The sequence below is a fragment of the Larimichthys crocea genome, chromosome I (genome assembly GCF_000972845.2).
Source record: "Larimichthys crocea isolate SSNF chromosome I, L_crocea_2.0, whole genome shotgun sequence".
Taxonomy (NCBI): Eukaryota; Metazoa; Chordata; class Actinopteri; family Sciaenidae; genus Larimichthys; species Larimichthys crocea.
In genome coordinates, this window is record NC_040011.1 from 35,448,727 (window position 1) to 35,465,359 (window position 16,633).

At 38.0% G+C, this 16,633-nt stretch overlaps 1 long non-coding RNA gene across 2 annotated transcripts in view; it reads right to left on the bottom strand.

Moving 5' to 3' along the window:
* LOC113747244 (uncharacterized) overlaps positions 1 to 14,760 on the bottom strand; it is a 77,872-nt gene extending 63,112 nt beyond the window's left edge. For both annotated transcript variants that reach the window (XR_003463489.1, XR_003463488.1), the window contains exon 1: positions 14,395 to 14,760. This is a non-coding gene — a long non-coding RNA (uncharacterized LOC113747244). The remainder of the gene's footprint in view (positions 1 to 14,394) is intronic.
* Between the last annotated feature and the right edge of the window lie 1,873 nt (positions 14,761 to 16,633).

Here is a 16,633-nt window from a genome sequence, read left to right on the forward strand (position 1 = left end):
TTATGTGCATTATTAAGCAATATGTGTACCAGAAGTGTACTCTAAGGTTTTCTTTTGCTTCACAGATGTGCCAGCTCACTGCCATCTGTGTCTGTCCACTCCATCACAGCACCCCAGGGCTGTCAATCACCAAATTAACCTCGTAAAGGACGGTGGTTAAACATTTCGTTAGCAAGTGTCTGAGTGTGGGTCTAACAAACACGCAAACACACTCCACTGTTTGTCTGGCAACCTCTCATCTCGCTTATCAACAACAGAAGACCTTACTTCATTTAACCCCCCCACCCACCAACACCACCCTGATAGCATAGTCAAGGTAACCACCACAGAGAACAAAGGGAGCTGTGAAATTGCTGTGAAGTAATGAAAATTTACTTTATCATTTTAGCTCAGCAACTGAATAGAGAAATCTTGTGATTCACACAGATCACATGAACTCTCAGATAAGGTTGAAGAGATTGCGCTTGACTCGTTTCTATTGCTCCACATGGACTGTGAATTATAATGATGCTAATCTCAATGACTTCTCCAAAGTTTTTGGACGGCTTGTCACAAGGATGTCTCTGCTGGTTTTGTCACATCTGAACAGACGCTATCCAAAGTACAGCAGTGTTTATAAAATAAGGGTGTTAAGATATTCCCACTGTTTTAAGGCAGGAATGATTCAATGCAGCAGCGTCTCCATAGGATGATGGGTGGTGGCTGTCAGAGCCACTGCAGCCAGATCTTGACACTTTGAGTATCTTACAAAAAATGACTCCTTAGCTATAAATTAAAAAGATGGCTGCTGTCTAATTCCAGTGTGTGGCTGTCTAACTAATCACTTTTGAGAACATTTTGACAGTTCAGGAAAAGAGTAACTATCAGCTTACATGCAGTAAACGGGGGAGGTCATTGCCAGTCAAGAGCTCGCCATGTGCTCATCGAGAAACATCAACTGGAAACACTTCACTGTATGACACTCAACATCCAACGTCCAATGAGAGTCTATGATCAAGCTGTACTGGACAAAAAAACTTTTGGCTTTGTTCCTTTCTGGGGTCCTGAATACTGTTTTAAATTCACGGCGCAGGTCATCTTTATAGCAGAAGCCTTGGGTTTTGGCTGCAATTTATCTTTAGCTTTATTGGTGCCTAGTCACTGTCTAAAAACAGTTTTCATCACGGCTGTCTCCAGAACATGCCTATGGTAGTCAAGTTCAAGGTCTTCAGTTTCAACTCAATGCCCTTTATGGCTTTGGAGATGTCAACATTGACAGCAGTCCTCTGCAAGACAAATTACAAACTGCCTCTACAGGATCCATTGAGCACTTTGTCTGTCACCCTCTACAAGATTTTTTTTTTTATTTTTTTTTATAAATGATGAGTTTATAAGTGAAAATTGAGTGAGGTGTGATGAGTTGAGACAGTTGGATGAACTCTACTGTATTATACTGTTGTATACTGTCTATGTATACTGGCCTTGACATTTTAGATAATCATTGATGTGATACAGACTTGACTAATTCATACAGGCTACAATCGTTATTCAGTTAAAATAATCCAATCTTTTGTAAGCTATGTAGCACCTACGACCTTGCTGTTAATTACAAATATATTATACAAATTAAAAATATTTTTAATCTATCTTATCTTTTATATTTTAGCATGGGAGATTTCAAACTTGACCCTCAAATGAACACTATTAAACTATGGAGATATTAGTTTGATCTCCACCTCAGTTTCTTTCCATCTTTGCTTCATCTCTACTAAAAGCTTATTGCCCTTTCCTCTCTTGCTTTTACCAAGCTCATTTTTTTGCCTTTGTCTATGTCACCTGAATGTGAGTTTGCGCTTTTAGCCTTGTGTGAAAAGGTACAATGCTCAGTCTGTCACCTTGGATGGCTGCCAGTGGAACCGCACAAAGAATAGTTCTTATTATGTTGTCTTCAGATGACTTTTGTTATTCTTCTTTTGATCCCCACCCCTCTTTTCTGACATTCTTTTTTCGTTCTGTTCATTGCATTTGATAGACAGACAAACTGTGGAACAATTGGCTTGATCTAAAAATGGAAACCCAAGTTCTTTGTTTGCTTTGGGTATGAGGAAAGACAGCCCTCCTCCTGCAATGTGAGGTAACAATGTCTCCTCTATCTTTAATGATTTCATAAGTTCAGTAGAGATGATGAGATTTAAAATTTTGGTCTGCATGATTACTGTGTAAATGGGGAAGGTAAAAATATCAACATTTACATAATTTTACATTTTAAATTGAACTTTTATTTTATTATTTTTATTATTTCATTATAAGTTTGTTCTCTCATTCAGCTGTTTGTTTACAAGCCAAGTTGTTTTCTTAAGCATTTAGTTTTCTAACTTATTTACATTTACCTTGTCTGTGATTGCTTAATACTTGTGAATGCATTAATTCAGACCAATGAACCAAGATTTCAACTGTTATTTTTATGATTATTACTGTTAATGACTTCTTGTTGGGTTTGAAATCAAATTCTCTTTTCTGACAAGTCTATCAATCTCATTATTCACTTTAAAACTTGTTTTCCCACCTGTACCACTCACAAAGGAAATTTATTTTTAGAAAATAAATTATAATGACTGACATACTCAAATGGCAAATTAAACAAACATCTGCAAACAAACATTCCTCATGGTGTGACTAACTGTGTGAAACTGTATCACACTGTACTTGCTAAGTAGAGGGAAAATGCAAAGGCCATGTGATTTAAAGCACTAGGCTTTCATGAAACAAGCAGATCAGATAATTGAATTTGATCTGCATAATTATGCCCACGTGTTTAGACATTTACAAACCAATTAATGAACTTTAAAATTAATTCTGGAGCTGACTGGAGTGTTATTTTAATATGTCTAAACTATACCTGTTGTTAACTACATTGCAAGTAAACAACACAGCATGAAATGAATCACATTAAGCCTCAAAACGGCTCTTATGGGTGACATCACTCATGTGCTGTCCATTCAACAATCAACAGTCTTTCAGTGATTAAAACTGGCATCTGGTACAAAATTTAATTTGGCAAATAAATAGATAGAATATCTTGAAACATAAAACATCGTGTCCTCTTAATAGTTCATCATGTTTTCTTTCTCTCAAGGTGACGAGGAAACAAAATTATCAGCTCTAGAGATAAAATACAAAAGTTGTTTGTTTGTACTTTGTAATTGATTTCCTACAAAGCCGCCTCGTACACCGCTTTGCCTAGAATGAATTTATTCTTTCCACACATTGACAACATGGGTAAAACATCAGGATGTTTACCAAGACACAGTTTTAAGTCAGTGGGAGTTGTATAGTTTTAAGTTTGATCTTACATGATTAATTTCCAGAGTCAAAAGTCCTGGGCCAGAGAAATATAAAAATATTCCAGCTGTTATGAAACATGGCTAAATGGTGGGCTAAAGCTATGAATTGTGCTTTGTTGACCTCAGCGGGTGTAATCAGTTCACTTTTGGTCTCTGGTTCAGTTTTGTATAAATTCAGGAACAATGATACAGTGTTCAGTTTCTGACAACAAAGACAAAAACTGCATGCTCAAACTCAGCTTTTCAACAATGTTTTCGATAGCAAAGGCCACTGAGGCTCATGGGTACAGTAATATTTACAATCCTTTGCCAAACTGGCAGAAAACACACCTTCAGTGTATTATTTAATTACCCACGAGACCTATGTGATGCTATGTGGAGAAACATTGGGATTGTCATCGCATTAACAGAAATCCATCAAATGGGAATTTATAGTGGAAGGGGGGAAAAAAACTACTTCTGAAACTTGCAGCTACACCTACTTTCCTATTCTGTTATGCATCCTTGTCTTTTTCTTCCTCTCTCTTTCGCACTGTGAGGAAGCTCTTTCCAGATGTTTCTGAGCTTCTTATATCTATGCTTGACAGTGAGGGGAGGGACGGGGCTTCTTAGGGAAAGTGCCAGCTGGTTTTGACATCCTCACAGCAGGATGGCATTTATCGCATTACTGAAAGGGCAATGCATACGCATATTGCAAATAGTAAATCTGTCCATCCATCAATCCATCCAGCAGTGCAATAAGCTTATTAATACGGCACACACTGGCCTAATACTAATCCCTTCTGTGGCTCTTTACTGTACAGTGTGTGCATATCAGCACATGATATTCTGAGTATTCTGGCCAAGGAAATCTACAGCTCAGTACACACAGATGTGTTGAACACACTTCAGCTGTGTTGGGTTAAAGATATGACAACATCAAATCAAAAAAGCAGAAAGGAGGATTTCACTGGAAGAAAGGGATTTGTTTGGTTTTTATAATATGGCTCTCTTTATTATTATTATTTGATGTTTTGATGCGAATGAGTCCTAAGGAGGCAGCAGACCTCTACACGCTTCTGTATTGCCTTAATTGCTGTCAGTTATATACAAACCAATTTAGGGCAGCAACTGCTGTGACTTGATTGACACATCAACAGGAGTTTGATTACATTTTTTATGAAATAAAAACGTTGAGAGATGAGTTAGTAAAGTTAATAAATCGTCAATTTTGTACTCAGTTTTCTTGAGCTGGTAATTTGTGCTTTATTTTTTAAGAAATTACTTATGAGTATTCCTTCTGCACTACACACTGACCGAACGAACACCAACTTTGTGTAATATGCCTACAGGTTATACTGTCAATTTCAGTGTGGAAAACAAGTGCTGAGGAAAGGCAGACGCAATCAGCACATGTTAAGCGCTGGTACTCATGGGATAATGTAGGCCAGTATACCAAACGTCTAAGTTAAATGGTCCCTCGTTCCATTTCCTTTCATATGTGTGTCTCATCTGCTTCTCATCTGTCTGCACCGGTTTGTCTCCTCTCCTTTACTCAGTAAAATATATAATAAAGTATAACATTTTCAGTCAAACTCTTTTGAATTTCATGCACTTGTTGTGCAACTCTATTGTGCTTTGATAAAATGGATCATGTTTTCCTATTTCATGTTGTGCAGACTTCTGAAATCTTACAGCTTCACTTTACCTCACCTAACCTCTTTTCCAACCCAGCGCTTATTTTATCTCATCTTACTCTCCCTATCTCCTGTTGTCACTCCTTTGCTACTGCCCGCTTTCCCCTTCTGTCGTGATAAAATGACAAAGGAATCTCAGCCTAACAGTAAAAATGCCTCTCCTTTTATCAACAAACCCAACATCCATTCCGAAGGACAGAAGGGATAGGCAGGCCGTTGTGGTTTAAAAGAAGGCGAGCAGCAGGAAGAGGATCACAGTGATATTACACTATTCCCATGGGAGAGAAGGTCCGAGAAGAAGAAGAAGAAGAAGATGAAGAAACAGACTATACAACCAGTAGGGTGAGTGAGGTCTGGATTTAGCTGGTTTACTCTCTGGGGTCCAAGTCCTCATCAGTGCAAGTCCAATGGACGGTTCAGTTTACTGGTATACTAACGAGTCCCTCTGGCACGGTCTAAGCTCACAAGTGGATTCACTAGTTCCTTATGAAAAAGGCAAAGACGGATCTTGATTTATTTTATCATCTTTAATTATACAAATCATAATTATACACACACGCAACCTTGACCCTTGATTCTATAAAAGTACTCCTATCTCATGAGAGTTCACAGACCAAATCCAGTGCCTTCCCCTTTATTTTATCCATCATTCTTTTTACTGAACAATTCTTTTTTTATTTCATGTCATGGATGTTTTTCCAATCCATTTCCCCCCAATCTCTCTCTGGTGCTTTCTCTCCAAGTTTATGCTTCACTCTAAACCCCCTTCTTGTGGTTGCTATCTCTCACGTTCTGCCCTCATATTTCATTCTGACTCTGCCTCTCATTAGGCCCCCTATCTCTGTTGTCCACTCGTCTCTCTCTCTCTTCATCCTGCATTACTCACACTCCTCTTCCTGTCTCGACTTCATCCTCTGCTGTTTTCACTGTTTACCTACTGCCTATCCTCCAGTGCCATTCTTTTTCTTAACTGCCTCTTTCACTCTCTTTCTCCTTCCTCTCCTTTTCCACTCTTCTATTTTCATGCTGCATTAAGCCAGTGAACAGTGTACACAGAAACCATATTAACACAGAGAGTGAGGGAGAGATGTGGGGGGGAAGAGAGATTGAAAGAGAGATTGAGAGAGAGAGAGAGAGAGAGAGAGAGAGAGAGAGAGAGAGAGAGAGAGAGAGAGAGACCTAAAGAGATTCTCTGAAGTTCTCAGTGCTGACAGTGACTGGGGGAGGTCATCTATCTTCTGGGTTTTCTCACTTGCCTCCTCCCTCACCAGACAGCTAATTCAATATGTTGAGAACAGGACAGAGCGCTATTCCTTTGTCAACAAATTTCATTAAGCAACATTAGCAGCGCTATCAACGAGGTGACAGGGAGGAGATGATGGATTCAGATTAGAATATTGAAAATGAAAGTGTTGAAGAAGCAAAACGACTGATATATGCATGTGCGCATGCATCTTTGCATGTGTGCAATCTCATACTTGCCACACTTGTCCCCTGCCACTTAACAGGCAGAATTTACATAACCCATTTGAATTTTCATTATTTCTCTTGTAAGGATTTGTAATTGGATTTTTTTTCCCCCCACAGAATTTCTTAGCTTACACTTACGTAAGAAGGGAGGAATACTGTTAAATTACTGTACCTTTTGAAGTAGTTAAAGCCAGGTGTGGTTTGCAAATCTTTTTGTCCTGATGGTGTTATTAACATTTTGAAGAAGAGAAAATATATCTTAACAATATATTAAAATGGAAATAATTTGCATTATATTAGGCAAATTCTCAAATGTTAACCTCTTAAGGCCCAGCCACTTTTTTGGGCCTCTACTTGAAAATGGCATACCCAATATGAATAGAGTTCTTATAAGGTTCTTTGGCTGCTGGTTTAATAATAGAACATAATAGTGGGACATTTGTAAATGGAATGGTAAATGGACTGTACTTATATAGAGCCTTTCTAGTCTTCCGACCACTCAAAGCGCTCTACACTACATATCTCATTCACCCCATTCACACACATTCATACACTGATGGCATTGGCTACCATGCAAGGTGCCAACTGCTCATCAGTTTAAGGATCTAACCATTCATACACATTCACACACCGGTGGCACAGCCTTCGGGAGCAATTTGGGGTTCAGTATCTTGCCCAAGGACACTTCGACATGCAGACCGCAGGAGCCGGGGATCGAACCGCCGATCATCTGATTAGTGGACAACCCGCTCTGCCTGTGAGCCGCCCATTTGTTTCTACTGTATTATAGAGACAACCATAACTCCTTGATTGAAATTAAACACTTTGACCAAGACTTTTTTGTTTTAGTCCCTAAGTTAAAGCATTAGTGCAGGGAGGAGGGACTATACTACTACCATACAGTGGCTAACTGGATTTAAAACATAGCCCTAAGTCCTACACACTGGTCCTGCAGACACTTGTTCAATATTCCAGTCACTTAAAGACATCACACATTAAGTATGAATGTCATGAAAATAAAGACTCAATAGAAAAGCAACAGGACATGGGGAAACGAAACATGAGGCATAACAAAAAACACTAATAACAAGTCATTTTGATGATTATTGACGATAAAGAGGCACAACCTATGAAAGAATATTGTCACTGTCTGTTTAAACACATTCACAATAAGGACAGGAAAAGCCATATCACAAATTTTAGACAACAGTCTGCCAAAAATTAATTATCTGGAACTGAAATTTTGTTGTAGTCACCACAGAGGTCGGCCTTTAAGAACAGCTTGTTTGTCATTCACAGACCATTATTTTAGAAGCCTTCAGACTCACTGATTAGATTTATCTGTTCTGGCACAAACTATTATTAAATGTGACAGACTAAATGCAACTAGCTTCATAATCAGGGCAAAACAAAATAAAAGATGTTAAACACTGCATCTCTTTTGTGACTAAACACTATCATAGGGCACTTCAGACACCATCGTGTTTGTCTAGACGCAGAGCTTTTAGCTTACAAATTTTAACACGGGTGTTATTTAGGCAAAGATTAGCTTCTTTTGGTTGGGTATTTCAAATTGGATGATTTAGATTGGGACTGGCAACAACAATATCCAGCCTGATCTAACCTTAAAAAGCTTAGAAAGCAAATAAGAGGGTATGCAACACTAATAAAAGAAGGAACAACAAACAAACAAACAAGTGAGATTAGAATTTAAAATGACCATATTCAACATCTCTCACATCTGCTAGCATTTTTTATCTCTAAAATAGGCCCACGGTTAACTTCAAAATTGTTCCCATGCTTGATCACATTCAATCTGATGTTTCTGTTCAACAAGGCATGGCACAGATTTAAACATGACCTTTAAGGAACTAAATGTGGGTTGCCTGCACCACAGGAGCTTGCATAGCCATAGTCCTTTTCTAACTAAAAGAGAATCAGAAAGGACAGGAACAAAATGTTTGACTACATGCGTTCAGTCCAATAGGTAGTAAATGTTGTATTTTAAAAAAATATTGATGTAATGCTTGGTTACATTAAAGTTTTCATAAAACAACTATGGGTGTTTGCATGCTTGCTATAAAAGCAGGCAGTTAGGAGGCATCACAGCAGTCAATACTGCTGAGTGTGCATTACAGCCCCGCCATGCAGCAATAGGAGTACTTGTAGAGAGTCGTAGAACCATGAGCCACACTAGGCAGTGGAAATACTGGACCACAAGTGCAGCCTGAATGACCAGAACAGGTAAACCATGACATTTTCACAGATGTTGTAAAACTTGCAGTCATCTACCAATTATATTCTGGCTGTAACGCAGGTGACCGAACAGGCCGGTTACTCTACAAGTCGATGTAGCTCTCATCTGTCCAGAAAGTAGCTTCATCAAAAGTTTTGTTTGTTGAAATAAAGTCCCTAAAGCGGCCTTGAAGGTCCAACTTGACTGCAGATCGGCATCACACTTTCTGCATTTCTTTTAGCAATAAATGTTGCAGAATGGTTGCATATGAATATCCCAAATGAAAAATTCTAATTGTGCTGCGGATCAAATGATTTCCATCCCTTTTGTCACCTCCCATTCCCAGTGTTTGTGTTTTTTTTTCATCTTTCCTTCATCTGGCTCTAGCTACAGGAAGCATTGACAGAGTGAGTGTGTGTCTTATTGTTTGTCATGGAAATAGGATTTCAGCAGATGGATGGAGAGATTCTGGAGGAAAAATAGAATCTAAAACAAGCACACACCGAAAAAAATGGATTGTTATGGTAACTGGTTTTCCTTTTTCCCACGTGGGAGAGTAACAGACTATTGTTCTTGTGTGTGCGCACGTGTGTGTGTCTAAGTTTGTGTGTATGTGTGTGTGTGTGTGTGAACGCATGCACAACAACGCACTTGTGTGCTATCTGTGATATGTGCTGGCATGCGTCCTGATATCTGAATTCATGTGTGTGTGCTTGACGTTTGACTTGTGTGGGAGGTGAAATGGGGAGAGAGCAGAAATTCATTGCCGTATTGACTACAAAAGAAAGGAAAAACGGTTGCAGCGAGATGCCAAAGGAATGAACCTTAATCTGATATTTGCAATCAAACACACACACACACAGATTTGGATGGATTATCTTGTTCAGTAGACGCATATCAAATTGTTTGTATACTGCAGTATACAAGATATTTAAACAGATTCTATGTGTGTTTGAAAGAGTGACGGGGAAAGAATAAAAGCGAGGGTGTGCTTCCCATATTAATGCCACTCTCCTCATGCCTCCCTCTGAGATTATGAGTGATGCAGAGACAATGAGCCACATTTCCCCATGGGGATTATGAACAATTCATGTTATTTTATCTATATTCATATTATTTCATCTTTTTATCTTATGAGTTCATTAATATGTATTCTGTTTGATATTTCCTTTATTTGATTATTATTTAATGCTATCTATCTATCTATCTATCTATCTATCTATCTATCTATCTATCTATTTTTATTTCAAATACACAATCAAAATCCAGAAAACTGTTTTATGCTACACAAACAGCAGAAATGCAGACAGCAGACAGCCTTTTGGCCAATCTCTGAGAAAACTAAATTTCTAGGGGTCCCAACTCCTCCCAGTTAAGTTAAGGTCAGTCATTTTACTATGACTATTAAACAGGCAAAAGACAAGGCAAGTACAGAAAAGTACAAAAATACAAAAGTGTTTCCTGCGCATACAATGATGATGCTAAAATTCGATGCGCAGCCTAAGCAGAGCTATTGCACAAGGACCAGAAGAGTTTTTACTCCTATTGCACTTGAATGGGGGGTATTTTAAATCTTTGGCCTGAGGGAAGAGTTTCAGCTCAAGGTGAAAGGGTTGATTTATGCTGTCTACCACAGCTCTGACCTGCTCGTCAAAGATAGCCATCAGGGGGATCCGAAGGACATCTATCATCTAACTAGACACGTTCACAATATGTCTCAGTTGATTTTTATACCTGATGTTCAGGTTACCATAGCAAGCAATCAGAGAAAAAGTTAGAACAGATTCAGTCTTACAAAACGTTTATTACAGACTGCAGCAGAATTTGCATTAAATGTCAAGTTATTATCAATGATATTTATAGTGTTTAACAAATGTAATGCCAATTCTTCTGATAAGGTCTGAGATGGTGGGTGGGATGATTTCTTTCCTCAAATCAATGACCATATCCTGGGTCCTTGTACATTTAATTGGAGGAAGGCCTCATCACCTCATTTAACAATGTCATTTATCACTGGCCCATGCTCAGATTAGTCTTTATGGACCAGGCTGATGATAACTGTATCATAAACGAATTTCAGGATGTTCCTGTCCCCATGCTGGTTTCTGCAATCATTGGTGTAAAGAAAGTTTAGCAAGAGGGAAGACACAGCCCTGAGGAAACCCAGAGTCCTACAATGCAGACTTACATCAAGATTAAAATCAATAAGCAGTTTAATCGCTAAAACATGTGGTGGGATAATATTAAACACAGATCAGAAGTCTAAAAAAATCCAAAGTCTGGCACCATCTAGGTGTTTATACAGGAAGTAATGTAATTACTGCTAATGCTAGCATTATTTACCTTGTGTTAACTGCTCTTTAGCCTTTCTGTCAGCATGCATGAGTACCCAAGTTTGCAGTGCCAAAGGCATATTTTATGATACGCATTTTGAAGACTGCTAATGTGAATGAAAGCCAATGGTGTACACAGCAGCTCCAACATTTCTTTCTGTGGAAATGTTTCCAGTTGGAGGACTGATCTGACACACACACACACACACACACACACAAATACCAATATTCTCCATTCACGGGTCTTATTTAATCACTCTCTGATAAGGAAACATATGAATATGAGTTCATCAGGCACAATTAATAAAAAACCTGCCAATTAACGACAACCCTCTCTTCATCCAGTTCTCGCGTTCATTACTTTATTGTTGAATGATGGAGGGAAAAAAGGGCTGATGCTGTAAGGGAGAAGTGTTTTACCAACTTGACTGCAGCCTAATTATTTCCTCGCTATCTTTGTTCAATAGAAACTATAATTATGTGTTTGGTTTGCTGAGAGCTGGGGTGTGGGAGTTAAGGCAGAGGATGAGTGAGAAGAAACAAGATCTATTTCCAGATTTGGACTGTGACAACAGCATTACACTCATTTCCAGTGTTGGCTTTCTGATTCAACTCTAGCCTCTGTTTTGTGTAAAATAAACCAGCCTAATTTCTCTACCTAAATCTCTGTCTTTTTCCAAAAACACTTACTTTTCTTAGCTGAGTTGAGAGTATGTCAATCGCTTGAATAAATACAAATATTTGATTTTCTACCCCACAACTTCCTCTTTGTATGACTCTGGTCTTGTATTTTCCCCCTTTTATATACTCTATGATCTTTAATTGGAGGTAGTTGAGACTGACAACCAAAGTCTATTACACTCCCTCTTACTTTCACACAATAACTTTTTCCCTTCCTCAGAAGCGCTCACCATTGCTTCTGTTTTGGCTGCACTGTCTCAGTAAATAAACTTTGCATAGGGATGCAGGTCCTCTCAGGGCAGAGTTGATGCTGTCAAATAACATGCTGATTAAGTATTTCTGCCTCATGCTTGCTGACAACACCTACTGTCTACCTGTGCGTTTGTGTGGGGAGGTGTTTGTCAGTCAAACCTCCCTATCGTATCTCTTACTTTCTCTTTGCTTGATCTTTCATCCATTTATGCGCGGTCAACACTTTTCATATTCATCATTGCCCAGTCCAGCTATCTCACATTCAGTCTCCTCTGCCCTTCTCCTATTTCCTTTGTTTCCTTTGCTTTCTCTGGTGGTCAGTAGCAGATAATACAGAAGACAATACAGACTATGACAATGACTCACTGTGAGGGAATACATGCCGATTTCACTCAACTACCATAAAATAAAATATAGCACATTACAATTAATCCAGGGTGACATGGATGAAATCCATATCACAAAATCAATAAAAATCAAAGTCATTTTCATGACGTTGAAGTTTTTTAATCTTTAATTTGGACAACATCATTTTGTAAAATGATAACGTTTTTTTGTTTGTTTGTTTCGAACTACTACAGTGTACATGGTGCATGTATCCCATGATTCTACATCACTATGTGTAGATACAGATTAAACATTTTTAAACATTTAACCATTTTAGGGGCTGTGAAGCCTTGGCAGAGATGCACTCTCTTAATTCTTGTTCTCAGGAAGCTTTTTAATATGTTGAATAACATATCCTGTGTCTGACTGTCAATTCTGGAGACAGTTTTCTCTGCAAACATTAATGATAATCACTGCCAAACATTTAAAAAAGACTCAGTGTTTTCAATGACGACAGTTGAATTACAGCGTTTTACCTCTATTCTCTCTAACTTTGTCCTCCAAATGGAGGCCTTAACCCATAATTTTTTTTTTCATTTCATCCCAAATGAGAGCTGCATGAGTGTGCCTGTCATAACACACACACACTTTCTATCAATAGAGGTACAAAAACATCTTTGAATCTGTGTTAAGGACAGAGCAAAGAAAGGGGAAAGAAGGGATAGATGGTAAGAAAAACTTGGAACAATAAAAAGGAACAGAAACAGCATGTCACTGGCTTGATAAGTACTTGTTAGGCTGTTATGCCAGATTTAAGTTTTCATTGATTACAACAATATTAGTAATATGAAATGTTGCCAGTTACAGCTTATACTGAGAACAAGCTTATACCGAGTTCAGTACAATACATAACAAAGCGCTTTATCCATTTAAGACAAGCCTGGCAGGGGAAAAAAGCAAGTAGTCACATTTTTTGCCAGAAATGTTCCAAAAACAGCAAGTAAAAGAGAAAAATACCTTTGTTACAGTCCAGTGTGACAAACAATACTAATAGTTGGGCCAAAAGACATGAAATTTATAATGTGATGATGAACCAAACCTGGCATTCCAATCTAATTACTCACAGTTGTCAGTCTTACACACAGAGACACAATGATTTGGGGGCTACTATACGACAATGCAAATAAAAAGGCAGGATTTTGTGGCAGGTTCACAATAACCTTCATTATGTATAGATTTACTCATATGTACGGAAGCCCTAAAAGGCCATACATACATAGATTTTATTCCACCCGTTTTCCCGTGATAACGAGATTATTAATTTGAGATCTCGAGAAAACAAAACGATAGCCTAGTAGTGTATTAAATCAAGTGTGCCCGTATTACAGAATGTATGGCAAATGCATGTAGTCCATGATACGGAGTGAGCAAACCTATTACGAGACAGTAAAATCCCTTTAATCAATAATTTCTGACAAGTACACTTGATCTCAGGACTGGAGTGAGGATTAGCCAAAGTGTATCAACCTTTATCAGAAATTATGGATCAAAGGGATTTTACAGTAGAGTGAATATTGCACATAATGCCCTTTTCAATTCAAAATAATGAACTTTGAGGCTGAATTTCTCCAAAATGATACAGTAAATATGGTTTATACTGAGTGAGTGAACAGTCAGCATGGTCCTGAGATGAAGTGTATGAACCTTTGTCAGAAATTATGGATCAAAGGGATTTTACAGTCTCGTAATAGGTTTGCTCGGTCCATATCATGGACTACATGCATTTGCCAAACATTCTGTAATACAAGTGCACTTGATTTAATACACTAGACTATCATTTTGTTTTATTGAGATCTCAAATTAATTACCTGTTATCACGGGGAAACGGGTGGAATAAAATGTATGTATGTATGTATGGCCTTTTAGGGCTTCCGTAGGTATGCATTATACCACACACAGATAGAAGGGGGCTAGTCAAAAAAAACTTCACATCTGCAGTGAGAGTTTTGTGCACTTCAGGAACAGTATGTGGCGGGACATAAACACACCACTAATAACGTGCAAACATGCAAAGGAAACACTGAAACTTGACTCACTGTTTTTGGAGGTCTACATCGACGTTGTGTCCATGTGCTGAACTGTGCTGGCTGTGAGTTGTATGTCATCCTTGACAAATCCTGTTCCCGAGTGTAAGAATGAAAAATGTCGTCTGTACTTGTCACAGTGTTACTGACAGTCTGCTGCTGCTGGGGGAAACACTATCTAAGCGCTGATAGCAGACAGGTGTGTCCCTGATATGACTTGTAGCGAGCTAACGTTATCAAAACCAAACAGTCCAAAAGTTTGGTGTGAAACACAGAGTGTTAAGCCACTTGTTTTGCTGAGAATTACTGCTGGGGTGGATCTAATCTCTCCAAAACTTCCTTTGGTAAGTTACCTGAGTCTTATCAACGTCGGCGTGATTTGCACGCATGCGCAGACAGGGGGCGGTATACAGAGAGCTCAAATAGTGAAAACATTACAGGTGGTACTCAGATCTAAAAGTAAAAGTAGCAATACCAAAACACAGAAATACTGCGTTAATTATTAAGGCATTAATGTATTCATACTGCAGCTGGTAAGTAATAGATGTAATAGATGTATTTAGCAAGAGAGAGAAGACAGAGAGAGTTTAATATGCTGCTGGGTAGCTTGTGAATTTTCCACTGGGGATCAATAAAGTCTTATTGATATAAAATTATATTTAACTTGGTGATTAGATATTGCATTATTAATCTGAATCTGGTAAATCACTATAATTAAAGTTATGAAATAAATGTAGTGGAGTAAAAAGTACAATGTTTGCCTCTGGATTGTAGTGGTGAGGATATAATGAAGCAGCAGAAAATGTACAGAAAAAGTACACTTCAAAATGTACTTAAGTACAGTACCTGACTAAACAAGTATACAAACTTCTCCTCACTGACAGTTTCATGCAGTAGCTTTTAGCTTACCAAATCACATGTAATGTCGCATCATATAAATCTTTTTGATGAATAGGAGATGTAGATGCAAGTTGACAGTTCATCATCATAATTGATGGTTTGATAGAGAAGGTTCACTGATGGGTTTCACTGATTTTTTTTTTTTCACCAAAAATACAAAACAAAAAAATGCTGATATCTTTGTTACACAAAATAATCAGGCGTGCTGCACTGTGGTATCCCTGGGACACACTGAACACATAGTTCACATAGTTCACACAGTTCCACGAGAAATAATGATGCAATTAAATTTCTCCATCCTCTTTTTAACGCGCAAATCCACAGGGACCATTCATTCTCGCCAAACCTTTATTTGTATATTCCAAAAACAACAGGTTGCCCAGGTTGCTCGGGTCTTATCTTACTGGTTTTAGAAGTTTAGCAACAATTCCTGAAAGAGAAATTCATGGAGATTGTGTGAATGATAGTGTTGTTGGTAAGTCTGTATTACCAAGCCCATTCCCTTAGGGCCCAAGAACCCCAGAGGCCCCCAAAACTGCAGGTTCAATGTCAATCACAGTAGTTGAATATTTGTTAATACTGGATCTGTCTTAGTGGTTAGTAGTAGTTATATTAGTCTTATCTTCCCCATCTTAAAATTATCAAAGTGTACTTTTAAGACATCTATGTATGTATTTTATATACCGTTCAATTAGTGTATATTCTTAAATACAGTTTAGTCAAATTGCCTTAAACTAATAACATCTTTTGCCAGGTATTATTACAGCATAAGAGTACGCTTCGGTCAATCCCACAGGTTAATCCCACATTGGTTGTTAAACTCTAACAGTTGTCTTTTTTTTCTGAGGCAACACTGGCTGTGTTGTTATTCTGTCTAAGAGCAATGTAACATGTCATGATAAATCTGAATCATACAAGACAGTCATTGCACATCACCTCTATTTACATTATTATCTCTTCTGTAACTACAGTATTTTTTTGTCTGTAAAAAAAGTGACAGCTATTTTTTTGTTTTATTTTTCGTGTTCTTCTCAATTGATTTGAGTTAAACATAATCTTGTATTTGATAGCTATTGCTATGGCACAGATCAATAGCTTCTCCTGAGACGTTCCTTGTGTGCATACACAGACAAATAACACACACACATACAGAACTTGACAGTACAGAGTAGCCATATAAAGACTCAAGATTTAATGTTGCTGTTTTGTGCTCAGTCTAGCACATCAAAGATGAAGAATAGACAGTGGAGAGCATATTGTATTGTATCTCGAATCAGAATTCAAGTTATTTATGCTGACTCGTTCAGTGCCAACTGATATATCCACTTTCTATGGTTTACCATGTATTCAA